Raw genomic sequence first — 19,138 nt, 5'->3', positions numbered from 1 at the left:
CTTAACAGTAAGTGAAATTGCTGTCTTTTCAAAAATAGGGAAAAAACCCCAAGATTAGGCAGCTGCCAAACCTAAAACTGTATTAGAATAAATGCTGTTTACAACTGATTAATAAACACTTCAGAGTTCACTGAAGGAACTGGCTGCAGCCTATTTCTCTTCATCAATTGTTTTCCTTTTACATATGGATTTGATTGAAGAAATTCCTAATTTCCTGTAATTTTGGAAAAGCTTGTTTTGCGAAGGATCATCAGCTTGATGGGAAGATAGGATGCATTCTTTATATTCCTACTTACCCCATCACTTTGGTCTCAAGTCACACACACAGGCATCTGAGAAGATACTCCCTAGGCTTCCCTGTATCCAAGTCTTCCAACCATTGGGCAGTCAGCTGTACTCTTTCCCAAAAAAACAGGATAATTTCTATCCCTTTTACATCCATGTCATCTCAAAAATGCCTCCCTACTTTTGTCACACTATTCTCCATGTTTTCATAACCCTTCTCCTATTTCGGTAGCAATTTCATACTTCCTGACCTGCCTTCCTTGTTAGTGCAGCCAAGATGCTGCCTTGACCCTGCCTGGCCTCTTTTCCAGTCTCCCCACAAACAAGCCCACAAACTTTTCCTTGGAAATCAGCACCATGGCTTAATTTCTGTGGCGTCACATATGAAATTATTGCTTTCAAGTCTCCCCAGGATTTATGTACTGACATTCCCATGTTGAGACCCTGAAATTGCTTATTCCTTTCATACACTGTTTGGCCCTTTCTTCCACAAACCCTGTGCCGACAAAGGTGTGCTTGAAATGAGACCCCAGTTCTGTGACCAAGTCTGCTTCTTCTGTCCGGGTTTTGTCATAGAACCCATTCCTTTCCACCATCTCACTATTCTTTCACCTCCATTTCTGCACTGTCTCACATTTATCTCATTAGATACTTAGTAGGTAAATTAATTTTTTAAAAAGATAAAATGCAAAATAAAAATTAAATTACTCTGTGGAAGAATCCAGCTAGAACATCAGTAAAATTTTTCAAGAAGTCCTGTAGACATTCTACCACAAGTGTAGAATGTCTCTTCAGCACAAGGGCTTGTTCTTTTATTATATTAGACTATACTAGTATAATATATATTATATATACACTATATATATTTATTATTCTACAGTATATTTATATTTCTATATTTTGTACTGTGTATTATGTATTGTGTATTATGTGTTATGCATTATATCTTACGTATATGATTTATATATTATATATTATTATATAGTATATATTTATTATTCTAGACCAAAAGAGCCTGAGTCTCACTATGAATGTCAATCAACAGCATTGTAATATGGAATTGATAGATATCAGAGGAAGCAAAAGATGAATGGCCTGAGATTCAGGGGTTTTCAAATTAATTCAAGTTCTACCTGAATGTAAAACCATTGATGTGCCTACCTAAGTGATTTATGTTTCTGTGGCTCTCTGTGGTAGAACACTGAGTTTCCCTAGCATCACTGTTCTGCCATCTCTAACATTAGCACTGTAAACTACTCATGGCAGAGTCCCCCTCACTCTACATAAGATGCCAGCAGCAAAAAAACTCTAAATTCTTCTGGGCTCCTGGGCTTTAACATATTATAACTCTGTTCATTAAGAGTTTACTAGTAATATAACAGTTACTGGTAATGCACAAAAATGCTTTCCTTTTTTTTTTTTTTCTCTTTCTCACAGACATAAGCACACACACCCCATTCACACAGGCTTTCTTTGGCTGCTATCACCACCACACATTGACCTTTGAAATATGGAAATAAAAGTGCTCAGAAATAAAGCTGGCAGCAACAGCAGCCTGACTGTCGTCATTTAAAATCTGAAACAAGTGGGGCCATAGTTTGCAAGCAGCCTTCATAATTACTTGAACCAGTTGTCACTCTGGCTCTAGTTTGTTCATTACACCCCAAACAAACAGCTGATATTTGTTAAAGCACATAAGCCACTCTGTTGAGACAGGGTTCTTTATTGTGAGGAACCCTGCAGCTGCAAGTCACACGCAGTTCATAGTATTTCCTGATTTCCTTTGCTTTATTTGCTTCCCTGCACTCCCTTTACAGGAATGGCTTTTTTACCAGAGAGGGAGAGAGTTAAAAAACCAAACACAATAAGGTAAACATTAGCTGACATAAAGCTTGATAGGCTCAAGGTTTATGACCCAAATCTGGTTCCCATTAAACAAATACTTTTGCTGTCGTAAAGAATGCTTAGCAATAAGAAAGTCATGGATGGAATTTGAGACTTTTGCACTCCAAGGAAACAACTGCCACTTAGAGTTCAGCACCCTCCCTCTGCAGGTGCCTGAAAGGGAAGCAAATGGATGGCATCAGTCTGAGCAGAAGTGGGTGATTTGGGAAATATCCTTTCTTTGCTGCTTTGCATCCTGAAAATGGAGGCTGAGGCTGTAGTTTACAGTCAACTGGCTGATGGTTGGGATCTTCTCTGGTCTTAAGCTACTGGGTGGAAGATTTCCTTTCAGTCTGCAGTTGGCAGGGAAACTTGCATTTTGAAAAAAATGAGAAAATTTGGAAATGGAGGGCTTAGCACTAAACTGCCTAAGGTGAAATGAGGGGCAATGAAAAGGAGCTAGACTTGCCAAAATGACTCCAATTCAACTCCTGAAATCAGAGAAGAAATGCAAATAAAGAGAGAGAAACAGTCTTTTAAGAAATGGAAAGGAAAAAAAGGAAAGTAAAATTTTAAAATTGTTTGAAAACCATAAAAGTGAATGGGATGACAAAAAGTGCAGGAAAGCTGCAGCAGCAGCATGGCTGCTGGTGGAGATGAAGGAATGGAGAAGGCGTGCAGAAAGCAGAATTGGTTTCCTCTGTGCTGTATGGGGGAATAAATCCTGTCCGATAAGACTTTTTTTGAGCTTACTCTGGCAACATGAGCTTGAAAATATAAAAACAATAAATGTGCTCCAGTAGGCCAAAGAAGCTGACAGAGTCTTGTACAAAACTAAACTTAAAATAAGCTCTAGATGTGTGAGCAGAGATCTCAGTCTGGTCATCTTCACAACAACAGTCACTGAAGGAAATAATAAAATTGCTTTTAAAGTAGAGAAGAATAAAACAAAACAATGAAAGATTTACATGTCATGTATTTTATTTTGATAGCATCTCTTAATTCTTTTCTCATTACCTTCTGAGAATTTTCATATGCAAAACCCCTGTTTGGCAGTCTTTCAGATGATATGAAAGATGTTATTGGTTGTCCTTGTTGGAGGGGAAGAGTAACTGAGATGTTGTTACTGCAACACTTTAAAATGTGCATAAGACAAACAGTCAAGGTAAGAAAAGACCTGTAAAGGGAGAAAATGTGGTTTATTTCTAACCTGTTCAGTTGTAGGTCCAAGTTCATTGGTGTGGAAACACAAGTCCAGCACCTTGTCTTGGCTGATATCTGTGTATCCAGCAAATAAGTAGCAATGCTGAGCTATTTGAGATAATTCTTTTATCTAGACAGAAAAAAGATGCATCCCTAGACTGCTAATCAGTCTTTCTGTTAAATATGAGACAATGAGAAAGAATGAAGGAAAGTAAGAGGCAGTGCAGATGGTCCTGTAGGTGGGGATGATAAAGTCATGTATCTCAGAACTTTGAGAAGGCCAGAGAAGGAGGTAAAGATTCATGTGTTCTTCTCACAGGAAAGGGGTAAAAAAAGTAAAGCTCAGTGGAGTGAAACTGGGTAGTAGATAGGGCACATTACATGGTTTTCCATCCAGTCACTTCCAGTCTTCTTCTATAAAAATCTATAAATATGCAGTATGTGGAACAAGTTAGGTTTTCATTATTTACAATTTAGGCCTTTAATTTCTCATTGTCTTTCCAACATAGTGGCATATATTGCTTGCTCTCGACAGAGCTTACTTTGTCATTCTGCTCTTGTTTGAGCCTGGCTTTTCTACTTTGCTTATAAGGGGTCAAGTTAAGCCTCTGCTATTTTGACAAGCACTGGAAAAACCAAGGGTCTGGAAAAAAAGGGAATGAAAAATCCATAATCTCAGCCTAGAGTATTTGCCACAAGTACAATACAGTATTTTCTAAGTGGAGATATGTCTACAATACATCCTTAGTAAGGGGTTAGGAGAACTCCCCAGGTCACAGCTCTCAGCTCTGATAGGCGTTCTGGCCACTCCCTTACTCCACACTGAGTTAAATGCCAAGGTGTGCAATCCCATCCTTCCATGCTTGCACTTTTGGGGAAAAAAAAAAAAAAAAAAAAAAAAGGTGGAATCATGAGGCAAGAAGGGGAATTTTAAAGTGTACAACCAATTCCCAGTCTACAGTGTTAGGGACAGGACTGTAAGGAGTATTTGTGCCTTCCTGCTCTGCAGGCTGGACATGACCACTGTCACCTTGTCTCTGATGGCACCAAGCCAGTGCTGCAGTGGGTTATCTGCCAGTACAGTCAGAGACAAATTGCTTTTGTCCTGATGGCAGTTTTCTGTAATTCTGCTCAACCAAAAGAGGTTTTTTTCCATTTTCACATAAGTTGAACCATGCCCAACACTAAGCATACTGCAAGGATGCAGAAATAGCAATAACATCATGGGTTAAACTTGCAAAACTATTTTATTTGTTTCACTATTCCGCCCCAAGTATCAGTAAATAGTTTGTGGGAAGGGTGAGGTAGAAACATGATGCTCCAGTAGATAACCCAAGCTGAGTAATTTATTACATGACATGAGCTTCCATCCTGTGCTTCCTGGTTTTCTTATATGTATAAATAAAGCAAGTTTCATTGGAGCTTTGGCAAGCCTGGGAAATCTTTTCAGCAGAAGATTTTCAAATCATTTTCCTTAGCATCTCTGCCAGTAAATGCACCCACTGAAAAATTAGCAGAATGTTTGCAAGGAAAGGGTGAGAGCAGAGTGGCAATCTCCTAATACCCTTCTCCAGACATGCCCTTCAACAACCAGAAAACTTTTTATGCTGTAAAACTTTAAAAGCAGGGGATACAGCTGACAAAGATCAAGGGGAACATGGCAGTGTAAAGAGCTGCCAGAAGAGAGAGGTACTGGGCGTAGAACTGATGACCAAGCTGAATCTTCTATAGAACATTTAAGATTTATTGATTGAAAGACTGAGGCAGCACTATAATGATGTAGAAATACATGTTAACAGTGTTAAGCATTAAAAAAGGCTGTATATCTCAACTGGGAACCAACATTTCTAGAAAAAACTGTCAAATTTCTTTCTTTTCAGGAGGTGCTTCATTTGTCTCACTAATTGAACTGTCTGCTCATACTGTGACAAACACCGCAAAGCTATTGCTATTTCTAGGTGGACTGAGGGCAGTCAAAAGCCAAAGTAAAAAGTGTCTTAATAAAACAATACTGCAATCAGCATGTATTGGACTCTTAGTATCTGGTTTATACTTGTATGAAATACATTTTAAGAGGCAAAGTTTCAAAAGCAAGCATCTAACAGGGATTTTTGTTGTTGTTGTTTTCCCCATTTTCCCATTTTTGCTCTGTTTCCTGAATATACTGTGTTATTTAAATATCTTACAAGATAGACAGTGTTGTCCCTCAATTTAAATCCTGGCAAAACAGCATTAGAAAAAGTGACAAGACTATCATTCAAGTGAAAGGGTCACACTAGTGTCTTGTTACTTCATTTTCATGACAAAGATTGCATATGACATTTAATACCCAACATCCTTCAAGAAATAGAGTGAAGTGCTCCACCATTTTGACCTTTTCTTGGATCTTTATTTCTGATTGGCTCATCCATTCCTTTCTTTCCCATTATGCATTATGGCCTTATCAATCAAGGAAATAGAGATCACAGTCCACTCTGAAACAATGCATATTTAAAGGAGGAACTACTAGGCCCCACATTTTCTGCAGCTTAAAGTTGTTATAAACAGGTCACTGGAAAATGTTTTCTTTTAATTTTTCTTCTCCAGCTGATTGCAACAAATTATACAATTATACAAATAATAAAGTCTTCAGGATTGGCAGATATACTGTGTCCCCAGCACCTAACAACATCCCTAGGCAACAGGTTTGGAGGAATGGATTTGGCACGACTAAACCAAGAATGCTCACTGAGGGGCAGCAGCTTTTGTTCATTTTCAGATCAACCTTTGTGCTACAGCAGATTTCTTTCTCTTTTGTTCTCCCTCCCTTTCCGCCCTCTCTGGGTATATTTTGGGGGCAGGGCAGTCAAAATTGAAACACTTTGAAAATATCCACATATAAAAAGTATTAATTAGTAACACTTAGTTCTTTGTTGGCAGTTTTCAACTGGACATCTCAAAGCACTTCCCAGAAGTGGCAAGAGGTATTTTTAGGAATGCCCTGTGTTTGATCCAGAGTCCACAGTGGAGCCAGGAATGGAACACAATGTTCCCCATTTCCCATGCTGAGTGCTACTCCCTAGGAACCAAAATCATTACTGAAATTGCACTGATAAAAACATGCATTTAGGTTTGTAGGAAGGTAGCAGGAACACCACAGAGGACCACCTGCTTCTCCTTCATTCACGGTTGCTATATTTCCTCACAAAAGAAACAGTGAGTTGTAAACTGCAATTCACAGCAATGACAAATAGATCAAGGGGTTTATGGTCACTAGTGACTGGCATCAGCTCTGAATTGTGCTCCGTGGTGACCAAATTCTTAGCCACGACACTGAAGATATAGTGAAGTACCATTGAAGCTGCCAGCAGCCAGTGCTCTGTTCAAGCAGCTCAGCAAACAAATTGGATTACATTCATACGGAGGAGGAAAGGAGCATAAAGATAGGAAATGGAAAAAAAAGAGCTTCAGGAAAGGGATTTTCAAAAATGCACAGACAGCTATAAAGAGAGCCTGACTGAAAAACATCAATCTGAAATCGGGGGGAAAAAAGAAACCCCAGGTTTTTCATCATTGCCTGCGCAGAGTCAGCAGCATGTACACACCATGGCTACAACCCTGCAGTGAGGGCTGCACTTGCTGTTAAGTGTGGTCATCTATTACATGTTGGACTCAGCACTCCATGAGGTTTAAGGAAGCACGGTTAGCTGCATGAGCAGACTGTGATGTAGCATGAGAACCAGCCACAGTCACAAGGAGGGCAGAACCAAGTGAGTGAAGGGGGAGCTCTCTTCTGCTCTCCCTCAGTTGTTCAGTGTTTACTAGTCTGGCAGCACCAGAGTCACTGGCTCCTCCAGAAAATGCCAATACTGTTTATTGTGTCTGCTTTCCGTCTGAGTCAAGGTGAAGGTTCTCTAAGAATTAATTGATTTTAAAACTTGAACTTTACTGGAAATCTTATTCTTAAAAACCAATCTCTTTATGGAAACTTGTTAGCTTGGATAAAATTTTCAGCAGGAAGCATATTTGGAGTTCAAATTGTCTAGGGTTCAAGAGTTCCAAGAGTTCAACAGCCAAAATACTCTCCATAGGGCGCTCAGCTGAGATTTTGGAGGTTTCAGCTCAAGCATGTTAGCCCTGCTCCAAAAATAGAATCTTTAACTTAAATTATGGGGGACAGGCTAATCCTTACTGATGTGTTGTCCTCCCCTTAGCCTTCTCCACCAAAAAAATAAACAACCAAAGCCCAAAAAATTCAATCCAAAATAATTATTCAAAATAATTACACACCATATTCTCCATTCATTTCAGTGCTACCATTTGGCTGGCTTTGCTGCTGGATTTCCACAGCCATTAAGAGAACATTTTTGTGCACATTTAATGCACAGAACAAATGTTCTTGTTGCTTGCTCTTTTCTCAAGTTGATGGCAAATATAATCTGAAGTTTCAAAAATCATCACAATCTTTAACACTCAATATTTTTTATCTTCTTTCTGCTTTACATCCAAGAGCTATCTTTTTATTAATATATTGCTTACTGTTCCCCAGGTAATAAAACCTTAGTCCCTTCAAAATTAAAAAAATTAATCAGAAGAGATGTCAAAACTTTTCTTGACCTTAGAAACAGCCTGTCCTTTTCTTTTTCACTTAAGATACTGCTCAGGAGATGATTTAACTTTGTTTCCTGAGGAGTATTTATTTTTTCATTGTTGCTTTTATATTTTCTGTGTTTTTGTTTGGTTGAGTTGTTTGCTGTAGGTGGTTTTCAGAGCATTTTTTTCAGAGTGGGTAAACAAAGTAATCCATGTTGTGAGTGACAATCTTGTCATGAAAAGGTTTTTATTCAAAGAAGGTTTATGTGTCTTTCACTAGATAGGGGACTTAGTCGAACAGTAAGATGCAAGCTTAACCAAACTTTAGCTAAAAATTCAGGTAACTACTGTGGCCATTCATTCAGTAACTGGATCCCCTCAGCCAAGTGTGTTGGCTACCAGCTCTCCTGTATTTCACTGTGTGCTTTTTGAACCCCAGCTGCAGTGACCTCAGGTATTCCAGCATTCACCCACGAGCAAAGTTCAAGTTCATGATTCAACTTTTTGTTAGGCCTCACTCTCCCTGCATCTTCAGTGCCAGAGATGCTGAAGAAGTGTCCTGGGCAGGGCAAAGGCTTGGCAGAGCAGCAGCATTCCTACCCACCCCTGGAGCAGGGACAGGGGGGTTTTCCCCAAAACGCCACACAGGAATAGATGCTGAACTCATCACTGCAGCTGCAACAGGATAGAGGCTCTCTGGGCTATAAGGTGATGGCCTGTGTAAAGCACACACCCTTGCAGCATATTTTCTTCTTCTTAGTTTGGGGTTTGTTTGTTTTTTTAGGGTTTACTCTGTATTTTTTTTAACTACAACATAATTTATGTGAAACACTCAGTGACTTGATAGCACTCAGCCTGCAGGCTCATGCCTGAGAATGCACCTAAGCATAAATTATTGCACAATAATTCAAGCCCTGTCTGGCCTTATTGCTTAATAAAATTAACTTTGTGATATGAACCAAAATGTCTTGAAATGAAATTGCAGTTTTTCACGAGTTCAACCAAAACTACCCAACAAAAAAAAAGTTTTTATGAGTGAGGTAAATATAACTCTCTTTCATCTCTAGAGTTTATTTTTCCCTTTTTTTAGAAGCCAGCAACTTAGTTGCTTTTGTTCTGCAAGTAATGTGAGAAGCCTTTTAATACATACTCTGGTTTTATCATTCAGAAGCAAAGCAAAACCAGAAAGCTGCATGTGTTCCTGGATTTTACCTTTAATGAAAAATACCTTTTCTACAGTATTTTGTAACACCAGCAGTAAAAGGAATAGTACAGTGTTCTGAAGAAAATACCTAGGAGACAGGAACCTCTCTGCCACCCTCTTTTTAAAAAGTTCCCAAAATTAAAGAGGAGCAAGAGTTCCTCAGTGCTGCCTTGGTGACAAACCAGGGGGGTCTCTGCTCCTCTTAAATTACAGTGTGTACAAGCACACATCAGCACATAAGGAAACTCTAAGGCTATGCTGACAAGGAGTGTGAGGAAGACTGACTGAAGAAACAGAGCCATGCAATATCAGTTAGATTGACAGGAAGGCTTGAGAATTAAAGATAGTAAAGCACTTGTGACAGGCAGCCTATTTGCTCTTTTATGTCTGCAGGAATGTGGAAAATCTGGCCTTTTACTGGAGAAGTCAGCCTCTGACAGGGCCCAAGTATACAGCCCTCTTCAGCTCAAGAAATTGTATTGCCTGCACAAAGACAAACAGTTTCTTATATGTATAACTTGCAACTAAAGTTACAGAAATTCATTTCTATATCACTTTAATGGAAAAGATGCATTTAATTCCTAGGAGAAAGCTCCAAACCCATGCTCATAATTTTGGGTGTTTTTATTTCTTGACTGGAACAATCCTCTCTCTCGCCAGATAAACAGTGATTACAGTGTTCATACCAATTCATGTCAAGACAGGAAGATTGTTTAAAACAATCTATGTCATGTTTAATACACTAAGCCTATGAGTGGTGCCATGGAGTTTATTTTGCAAATGCACAAAATCTGCTTACAATAAAAAGTCTGAGTCTGAAAGCAGATATTTATTAAGGTATCCTTAAGGAACCACAGCATAGTAACTACTGAGAAACACAAAACAAAAAATAAATAGATGTCTAGAAGTGCTACTGAATGAAGCAAAAAATAAAAAACCAAAGGTGTCCTTTTGTCAACCTCCTTTATGCACAGGAATGAAAAAAGTGCATTTGAATCAGAATCAAAGACAGAGAAACTGCTGGGTCTGCTCTCTACATGCCTTTGAACCAGCCCAAGCATGCCTCAGTCTAGCTGGAAGACATCATATCTTAGCTTGAGGATTTCACAGTTATGAAAACTAAGAAGCCTTTAATTTATGTATTTTATTTAGTTAAATGTAACATCATACAGAACTTGTGAAAAAGGGTTTTGACTAAATCTTCACAATCTTTTCAGTGTGAACTCTACAAGATTTCCTGTGGGCTTGCCATAATTCCCTAGAGGACAAGAACTATATCCACAAGGATGTCTTGGTCACCATTTTTGGGAGATGCCATGAGACAATTATCAGTATCCACCCTCAGGTGTGGAGACAGAGGAGCAATAGGGCAGTCAGGGCAACTATGCAATACAAAATAGAAACAATATGCTAATGCAAAACAGAAATAAAGGCACAATTTCCACAATGGAGAAGAGTCCAATGTGACTAGCTTGGAAAAAATCAAAAACCTTGAATAGAACGAAGAAAAGAATTAGGTCACTGAGTCTGAGCCAGGAAAAAAATACACACAAGAGGAAATTAGAACAGCAGAAGTATTTCATATTAGCTCATCCAAAGATTTAACGTGCATGGGCAGCATTATGTTCTGTCTTCTGGAAAGCTATTATGGGCAGGAAAGATTGCTAGGAATTTCTATGCCATCTCCAATGTAACCAGTCCTACCCAACAAATTATATGTGTGGCAGTATACATATGATATGAGATAGCCTTTAAGCCTGAAAGCTGAATACTGAACTCAGCCTAATTGGAAACAGCACAAAGCCTGCTTGTTAACCCTTTTAACACTGTACATTACACATAACCATCAAGACTGAAAATAAATACCCAACATTGTAATTCTCCTCACTGCACATGTGGAAATTTAATTATGTTAAAATTTTAACACAATAAAAACACTGCCTCAGATGCTGGAAATAAGTTTCTATTGTTTCCAAGGATCTTGGGTTTTTTTCAGAAGGTGAATGCAGTATAGGACATGATAAGTAACAGCTTGTAGAAGCCTTTCCCTGATGCATGAAGGGTATTGAATGATTGGAAACAATCTGCACAGATTTACCAAAGGAAAATTGTGTTTGTTCAGCCTGATTGCTACCTATGATGAAAGACTTGATAAGGGGAGAACAGTAAATTTACCTTGATATCCATAAGGTTTTGGAAATATTCTTTCATAGTTTCCTCAGCTGAGGAGATGTCAGGAGATGGATGGAATGAGGTTGGTGGGAAGAGCTGCTGGCCTGTTGTGCTTGAAGGGTTGTATTCAATGGTGCAAAGTACAGCTGAGAGCCAATTATGAGTGTGTTCTGTGATTCAGTTCTGGGGCAGTGTATCTAAGAGAGACCTGAGTGATGTGAAGAAAGGATCCTAAGCACCTTCATGGATGACACCAAACTGGAGGAAGCTGCAGACACGCTGGAAGACAGGGACTCAAACCAAAGTCTGGAGAAATGAACCAGGCATATGAACCAGATGCTGAATAAAGGCAAGCACAAAGTCCACTTACGATGGAATAACCTCATGCAGCAACAGAAGCTGGGACCTGTCTGGTTAGATGGCAACTCCGCAGAAAATATTCTGATGGACAAGTTGAACATGAACGAGTGGATAATTATTGAGCAGGAAGACAAGCAAGAAGTCAAAGATAGTGTTTATTTCCTTTTACTTATCACTCATTAGCTTGTATCTGGAACATTCTGTATGGTTTGGGACCCTTTCATACAAGACAAACCAGAGAGAGTTCTCTGAAGGGAGAGAATAATTCTCTCAGAGAATATTCCCTGAGAGAATAATGGCCCTAAAGTGTAGAAGAGAGAAGCTAAAGGAACTGGAATTATTTAGCTGGAGAAAAAAGGCATAAAGAAGACTGTCCTTCACTGCCTAAAAGGGATGGTAGTGGGCAATTCTCAGAGGTGCACAATATAAGGACACAATGCAGAGAATGATCATACACTTCTGAAAGGGACATTTCAATAAGGGTAGTGGAGCACTGGATGAGGGGCCCTGAGAATAGTGTGTTCTCCTTTCTTTGAGGTCCAGAATACTCACCTGTACAAGGCCCTGAGCAAGCTGGCCTAACTTAGCAAGTTGGCCATGCCCTGAGTGGGGAGATGGACTAGGGGATTACCTTCTGACCTAAATTTTTCTGTGGATCTATGATACAAAATACCATGTGCCTAAAAAGCCTAAAGCCTGTATCACAAACAAACTCAGCTTCAATACCGTGGTGCATGGTTTATGTCCCAGCAGAAAAACTCTTCTCACGAAACTAGTGTCTGGCAATTATGGGAATGGCCATGCTTTTGGAAAAAGCAACACCTATGAAGTGGTTGTAGCACTTCAAAGGCACTTTGAATTCACAAATCTTATCTTGCAGGAAATATTCTAACCCCTGAGCAACTCACCTCAGTTCAAAAGACAGTTGTTCTGTAATTCATTTTCTGAAGCCTCTGTTGAAATAAGCCAACATACAAGAAAAAATGTAAGAATTGTACAGGCAAGAGAACAAGCAATTGGGGACTGATGCTATTTGATTAAGGCACTGCAGTAAGTGAAAAAAGAACCAGTGACAATTAGAAAAGTGTAAGATGAGAAGGTGTCTGCTCCCCTGCACATTCACGTGTTTTATATGTGAGAATCATCAATTAAATTATCCAGGGAGAACAGAAAAACACCTACATATTGTCTTCCAGCTGAGATAATTTTTCCATCTGCTTGCCAGTCAATAACAAGGTAAAGAAATAGAAAGAAAGTGAGAACTTACGCTGAAGACGTGGGAGATTTGAATCCTGTCCCTTTTTCAGCTGTAGACCATGGATGTGATACAAAGTGTGTCCCTCAAATCAACATTTCACAGGCAGTGAGCAGTAACAGAAGCCTTTGCTTGACACCCTGAGATCTAATACAGAGAGCACTGGTCCATTTCCAAGTGTAACTGGAGCCAGTGTGATCTGTGCTGGGAATGCAGGCTACAGCTATTTAGTGCTCCCAGGACCACTGACCAACTGCATGGAGGGCATCTGTCCACTCTCAGCTTCCAAAAGAGCATGGACTTCACAGTTTCTGCTGGGACTAGTTCCTGGCCTAGCTTGACTCCTGTGCTCAGGAATTGCCAGAGGAATTGGTATGAGCCAAAACTATGTCAGGAACTGAACTGTTTTAAGAATTCAGAACAGGGTTTGAATGATCACTAGAGCGTAAGGTTTACGGCTACACATGGAAAAAATAAGAAAAAGTAAAATATTGAATAAAGGTTGTGACGCAAATGCTGTCCTCCTCAGTTAGTAAACATGCTTTTCCTCTGCTACGCTTCCAAGTTAGGCCTTCAAATCTTTCCTTTCTTTTCTGAGCTGTTTAGTAGGTGTGTGAGATAAGATCTCTGTGCATTAGTGATCAAAATCAGTACGATACCCCATCAATCCTCCTCTCTTTCTTTATCTGTTGCAATATTTTAAACTTCTATTCCAAACTCTTTATGCAAGGACTCACTTCATCTCACTTTTTATAGCGTGAAATCCAGTCAGGACCCAACCTAGGCTAGAACTGCTTTATAATGAAGATTGTCAAAAGTGATAACATTTTTAAAAACTGCATGTTTTTAAGACCCATCTTGCTTTAAATTCTCCCATTCTTTAATTTACACTTGGCTTTGTTTCTCAGCTCATGAGGTCTGTCTTATATATATTTTTAATGCTGATTTAGATCATCAAATGGGAAAAATCTTGCAGTTCCCTAGTTCAGGGGATCTAGGACTAGATAGTGATTGAAGTATCTCTGAGATGTCTCTAATTTGTACCATTTTAGTAACAATTCCTATGAGGCAAAAGGAGACATCCAGAAACACCAGCTTCTTGGTATAAGATTAACAGACCTCAAGCCTTTACACTGCTTCCTGGTTTTCCCAGAACATATTCTTGGAGCTGGCACAGGCCCTAGTGGACTACTTCATGCTCCTTTCTGCTAACGTGCAGTGAGAAAACTGATAGGGCACATATATGTTGACTAAAGAGCTATCATTTATTTCTCTGTAAAAGCCCTATTTGACTGTAACTGTAGTCCTGTCAAAACTCAGACACTGAGCACCTTGCTTCAGCTCCACACTTCCACATAGTAACTAGGAATCCTGAGAGACCAAGCACATGCCCCCAGTGTCTCATGCACTACAATGGAAGGGCAGTCTTCCCTCCAGCAGAAATGCCCCACTCTGAAAGAAGAATCTTGCATGTGGATGGTGTAATGGAAAACACTTTTGTCATTAAAAATGCCAAATTTTTGGCAAAAGAAGTCTTCAAAAAATGGTTCGGGAAAAAGTCTCGATCATCCACACTGCCAGATGCTGTGAAATCAACAGAGGTGTGAGCTAAGTCACTGGGGAACCATCAATTCAGAATCAGGAACGTGTCAGCCTCAGAAGCTCGGCATATCAGGGACACTTGAGAAGTAGAAGCCAGGCAGCTCAGGAGATCTAGCTGGCAGAAAGCATTGGCTTCTTTACTGTCAACATTTTTTTCAGTAAAAAGCACTTTTCGGCATGTTTTTGACACAATCTAATCCTCATAAACCCACCACAGCTACAACTAAGTCACCCTAACTGTGCCAAATGCAAACATCTGTTGGAAGATGGTGGGAGAGAGGAAGGCTGGGGGAGCTGCTGTGTCTCAAGGAGAGCAAAATATTGCCAATAGGTCTTAAGTGCTCTTTGCTATTTACAGTATTGCAGACAAATCACTTCTCAGTAGCAGATTTTTTTCTCCCAGGGACTAAAAGGACCACAGTATAACAAAGTAGGATGACCTACCTGGTTCCATTTGGCAGCAAAGGCTAGGTACAGCTGCACTCATATGGGAGGTGGCCTTGCTGCAGTTTAGGATATTCACAGCTCAGGGCAGAGATGAATGAAGGGGTGTATAAAAGCTGAACATTTGTAACTCTATTCCAGTTAATTAGCTTGTGAGTTTTTGTGCCCATCTTTCCTTCACAGAATTTCCCTTGCTCTGGATGTTGTCTCAAAGCTGCTACAAGATCAAAGCACTCTAACCCTATGAACAGAGCGTGCCTGATAAGTCTGACTGCAGGAGGATATTTTTTTCTCAGACTGTACAGAAGCCAAACCAGTTTTGTTGGAATCAAAGAGTCCAAACTTTGTTGTTACGGTCAATTGGCAAGAAGACAGATTGTTCATGGCATTGCTTTGGTGGGACAGGACACAGGTTTACCATGTATGCCCACAACTTGAGCAAGTCCTCACATTCCTTCCTTCTTCTGCTCTTCATCCTGCTTTCTCCTGTCTCCCTGCCCCCTGATTCTCTCTAGACATCATCTTGTACCCCAATAATCAGTCTTTATCGCCATCTCAGACTGTCTCAGTTCTTTCCAAGGTTGTAGCCTCTGTGAATTCACATTATCCCCCATTTTAAGCCAAGAGAAGGCCTGAAGCTCAAAAATCAATAGGAAAGTGCAAGAAAAGTAGTACAATCCAGACCTAGCCACAGGCAGTGCCTTTTATCTTCCTGAGATGAAATGTTATTTCTGTAGAGAGTGCCTTTTCATTTGGAATCCATCTTTTCAATGATGAAATAACCCTTCTAAAAGCACCGCATCAGAGAGGATGGTTCTTTGGGGATACAGTGATAATAAGCAGTAAGTGACAGAGGATAATCTCAGCAAGCATTTAGCAAGCTAGGAAGCACAATACCTATTCAGCCTTTGATTGGGAAGAAAACTTCAAACTGGGATTAAGCTGAATCTCTAGCATCTATGACATCTCTAAAAAAGACAACCAGCTGCTGGGCCATAAAAGAGCTACCGTCAGAAATTCAGAGACTCCAAAAGGTTCTGCACATTTTTCCTCCCGAAATACTAATCTTGGACAAAATATTAGTATGCAGTTAGTTGTAGTTATTTTCCTCAGAGTTCGTAGCATTTCATTTCCATCTCCAAAGCCAGAAGAAATCTATTCTTTGAATCAGTGAGATCTCTCTTTTGGCCCTTCATAATTCTGAAAGATCCCATGACAACAGTGAGATCCACAGACTTAAATTCTTTGTATTCAAGTGGCTTTGCCCCAAGTGTGTATAATCCCCCAGTTGTCATTAACATGATGAGTCATAATAAGAACCTAAAATTTTGGAAAACCAAAATTCCACTTTCCCCCATTTCTTAAATAAATAAGAGGAGCACAGCTAAAAATAAAAGGAATTTTAAAATGTTGTACTGTAAATAAGCAGTTCTGCCTCAGCTGCCATCAAGCATTATGCCTCATTTTCAGAATTGCAGCACACCTGGGTGACTTATGTTTCCTTTTAATTTCCTTGCAGTTCCTGGAAAATAAAACATCTCATTATGTTCTGCAAAACAGTAGCATTTCTGTAAGATGCCCCAAAGTATCTAATCATCACAATGATTTCCTTTTTTTTTAATCCACTGAAACGAACAGACAGGCACAGAAGATATTTAGCTTTTAAAAGAACAGTTGGCATTCAAAATTTTAAGTGTTTCTATTATTTCATCTAAGATTAATAGGAAACAACAGTTGCCTGGCATACTGCATTTAAAACTGTACCATGGAACACATCCTCAATTACTGTGAAACAAACAGTAGACAGGGAATATACCATTAAATACATTTCACTCACAGAAAGAGCTGGTAAAATTTAAGACAGGTAGTTGTGTAAAGTTCAGATAATACTGGCAATCATGGGGGCAGGTTTTGGGACTGTGCTGTACATTATTATGTAAGAGAGGCCTTCAGCTTCAAATGCACAGCAATTGGAGTACATTTAAATGAGACACTGAAGGGAACTAGCTGCAGAAAATTAATGCCAGGCAAGCCCATTCTAAGCACAACGTGCCCAAACACATTGTCTGAAAAACAATAAAGCTGGAAGTAGATATTCATTCATAATGAATTCATGTTAAAGTAAGAAACACATGGTTGCATGTGTGATCTCTACTCTCAGCCATCACACACAGCCATACGTACACTCACATACACACACAGGGAGCCATGTAGTTCAAATGCCTATGTAAAAACATACCACTCTCTTTTCCCTTACCACACCTGTTAAATAGGTCATAATAACAAAAGTACATACATGAGAAAGCACATGAACAGCCGTGTGTGCCAGACATCCAACAAGCATAGGAGCATGGAGTTAAAGCACTAGTCTGCACTACCACAAAACCAAATGAAAGGGCAAAGAAATTACACTTAAGATTTCACAACTTATCATTTGATATTCCAGTTCCATAAAGTCATTTGTGTATGTGTGTCTGTGTATGTGTGTGTGGTTAGAGACATTTCTAGATATCCCAGATCATATTATCCCCATAGATACAACATTTAATTTATCTTTTACTCACCTATATTTCAATTTATAGTGATACTTCTTTAACAAGAAAAGTAACACCACTGCTACCATTAGTTAAGTAACTGTGAAAAATCTAGCTGCTTGCACATGAAACAAAATTTCTAACTGAAAAAGTTTCTGTCGTTGTATTCCAAGCAAGATGAAAAATAATGCACTATCAGAGATATAAGAGCTGTAACCAGAACCACTGGGTGTGGAGACTGATTGACAAGATATGGTTAAGAAAAGCTGTGTATTGCACAGATTTATGAGGAATTTAAGAACTGGAATTTCAGTCTAGAAAATGGAAAATCTTAATTGCAGCAATTTGTGACAATTTTATGACCTCAGATGTAGTGTTATAATGTTAGAACTGATGGAGAATTAATCATCATATTCAGAAACAGTTGAACTTTCTTAGCTTGTTCATGCTTGCTTATCAGTTCTGAGTACATCTTCCTAGCTACTCAGCCTAAAAATATAGTGGAGTATACAACAGCAACACAAAGGTCGTATGCTATGACTTATTACCAGAGTATTTAATGTGGGGAAATAGGCTCCAAGTTTGAAGATGATTTCAAGGATTTTTGTGGGTAGGACACATGTACATGTATACTTCTTTATGTTAAAGTTCAATATCTGCCATAATCAGACAGCTTGTGTGTTAAATACACACTTTGATCAAACTGTGAAGACAGTTTCAGGGGTTTTAACAGACTATATTAAAAGACATGAATGTACAAATAAACTAATGCTTTAGAATTTAAAAATAGCAATTTAGTATCAGGCAGGAGGTTTACCATTTTGGCATAGGACAGAAGGAGAGGGTGAGATAGCATTTAATGACAGAATTATTAGACAGATCTACAATTAAGATACATAAATAATTCATGTCCACACCATAAATATCTTACTCAAAATCTACTGCATGTCTTCCCTCTGTGACAAACATGTTACACACATTATTTCAATGTTAATTGCAGTGGGGACCAGATAGAGGAGCTCAGAGTGCCTATTGTGCAAGGGAAAATTGTTTGTCCCATTCAAAATCGTTAGTGCTTGACGTGGTAAAGGCTAAATACCATGAAGAAGAGTGAATGGCTTTCAGTCTTTAGTGCTGATAAACAAGTCTATTGTTTACTTTTGGAATTAAAGCTAACCCCTTCCTGTTAAACCTAGATCTGCGTCAATCCATTGCTACATATGAAGGAAGATGCTATGTCACTTAGAGCAACAGAAGAAAAAGACCAAAGAGCATTTAATCCATTTGGCTCTCAAAAGAAATTCTTCACTGGATAGGAAAATTAGTGAGCCTGCATAAGGAGCATTTCACAGTATTGTTCATTTTTTTTCTTTCTCTGAGACAAAGAACGGATTTGAAATTATTTATTACACTATTACAATTGTTTGGGATTGCTGAAAGCAAAGTGGTAAATAAGTGCTGGGCAGACAAACCTCTTTTCATCTAGGTACAGAGGAGACCTGGAGAGAATCACCTGATGTTTGAGATCTGCTGTGTAAGGACAACAAACCGGATCTGCAGGCTGGCTAAAATGAAAAACTGCCGTCTTTGGTTTGCCAAAACCCAGGGCTGGACATTTACAGG

The 19,138-nt window shown here is 39.1% G+C and overlaps 1 long non-coding RNA gene across 1 annotated transcript in view; it reads right to left on the bottom strand.

Moving 5' to 3' along the window:
- Positions 1 to 13,271, bottom strand: part of LOC134549348 (uncharacterized) — a 30,100-nt gene extending 16,829 nt beyond the window's left edge. The window contains exons 1-2 of the long non-coding RNA XR_010080069.1: positions 12,948 to 13,271; positions 12,589 to 12,633 (exon numbers count right to left, since the gene is read on the bottom strand). This is a non-coding gene — a long non-coding RNA (uncharacterized LOC134549348). The remainder of the gene's footprint in view (positions 1 to 12,588; positions 12,634 to 12,947) is intronic.
- Positions 13,272 to 19,138: the final 5,867 nt, after the last annotated feature.

This window comes from Prinia subflava, chromosome 4 (assembly GCF_021018805.1).
Source record: "Prinia subflava isolate CZ2003 ecotype Zambia chromosome 4, Cam_Psub_1.2, whole genome shotgun sequence".
NCBI classification, from domain to species: domain Eukaryota; kingdom Metazoa; phylum Chordata; class Aves; order Passeriformes; family Cisticolidae; genus Prinia; species Prinia subflava.
This window is presented reverse-complemented; position numbering and strand designations above follow the sequence as displayed.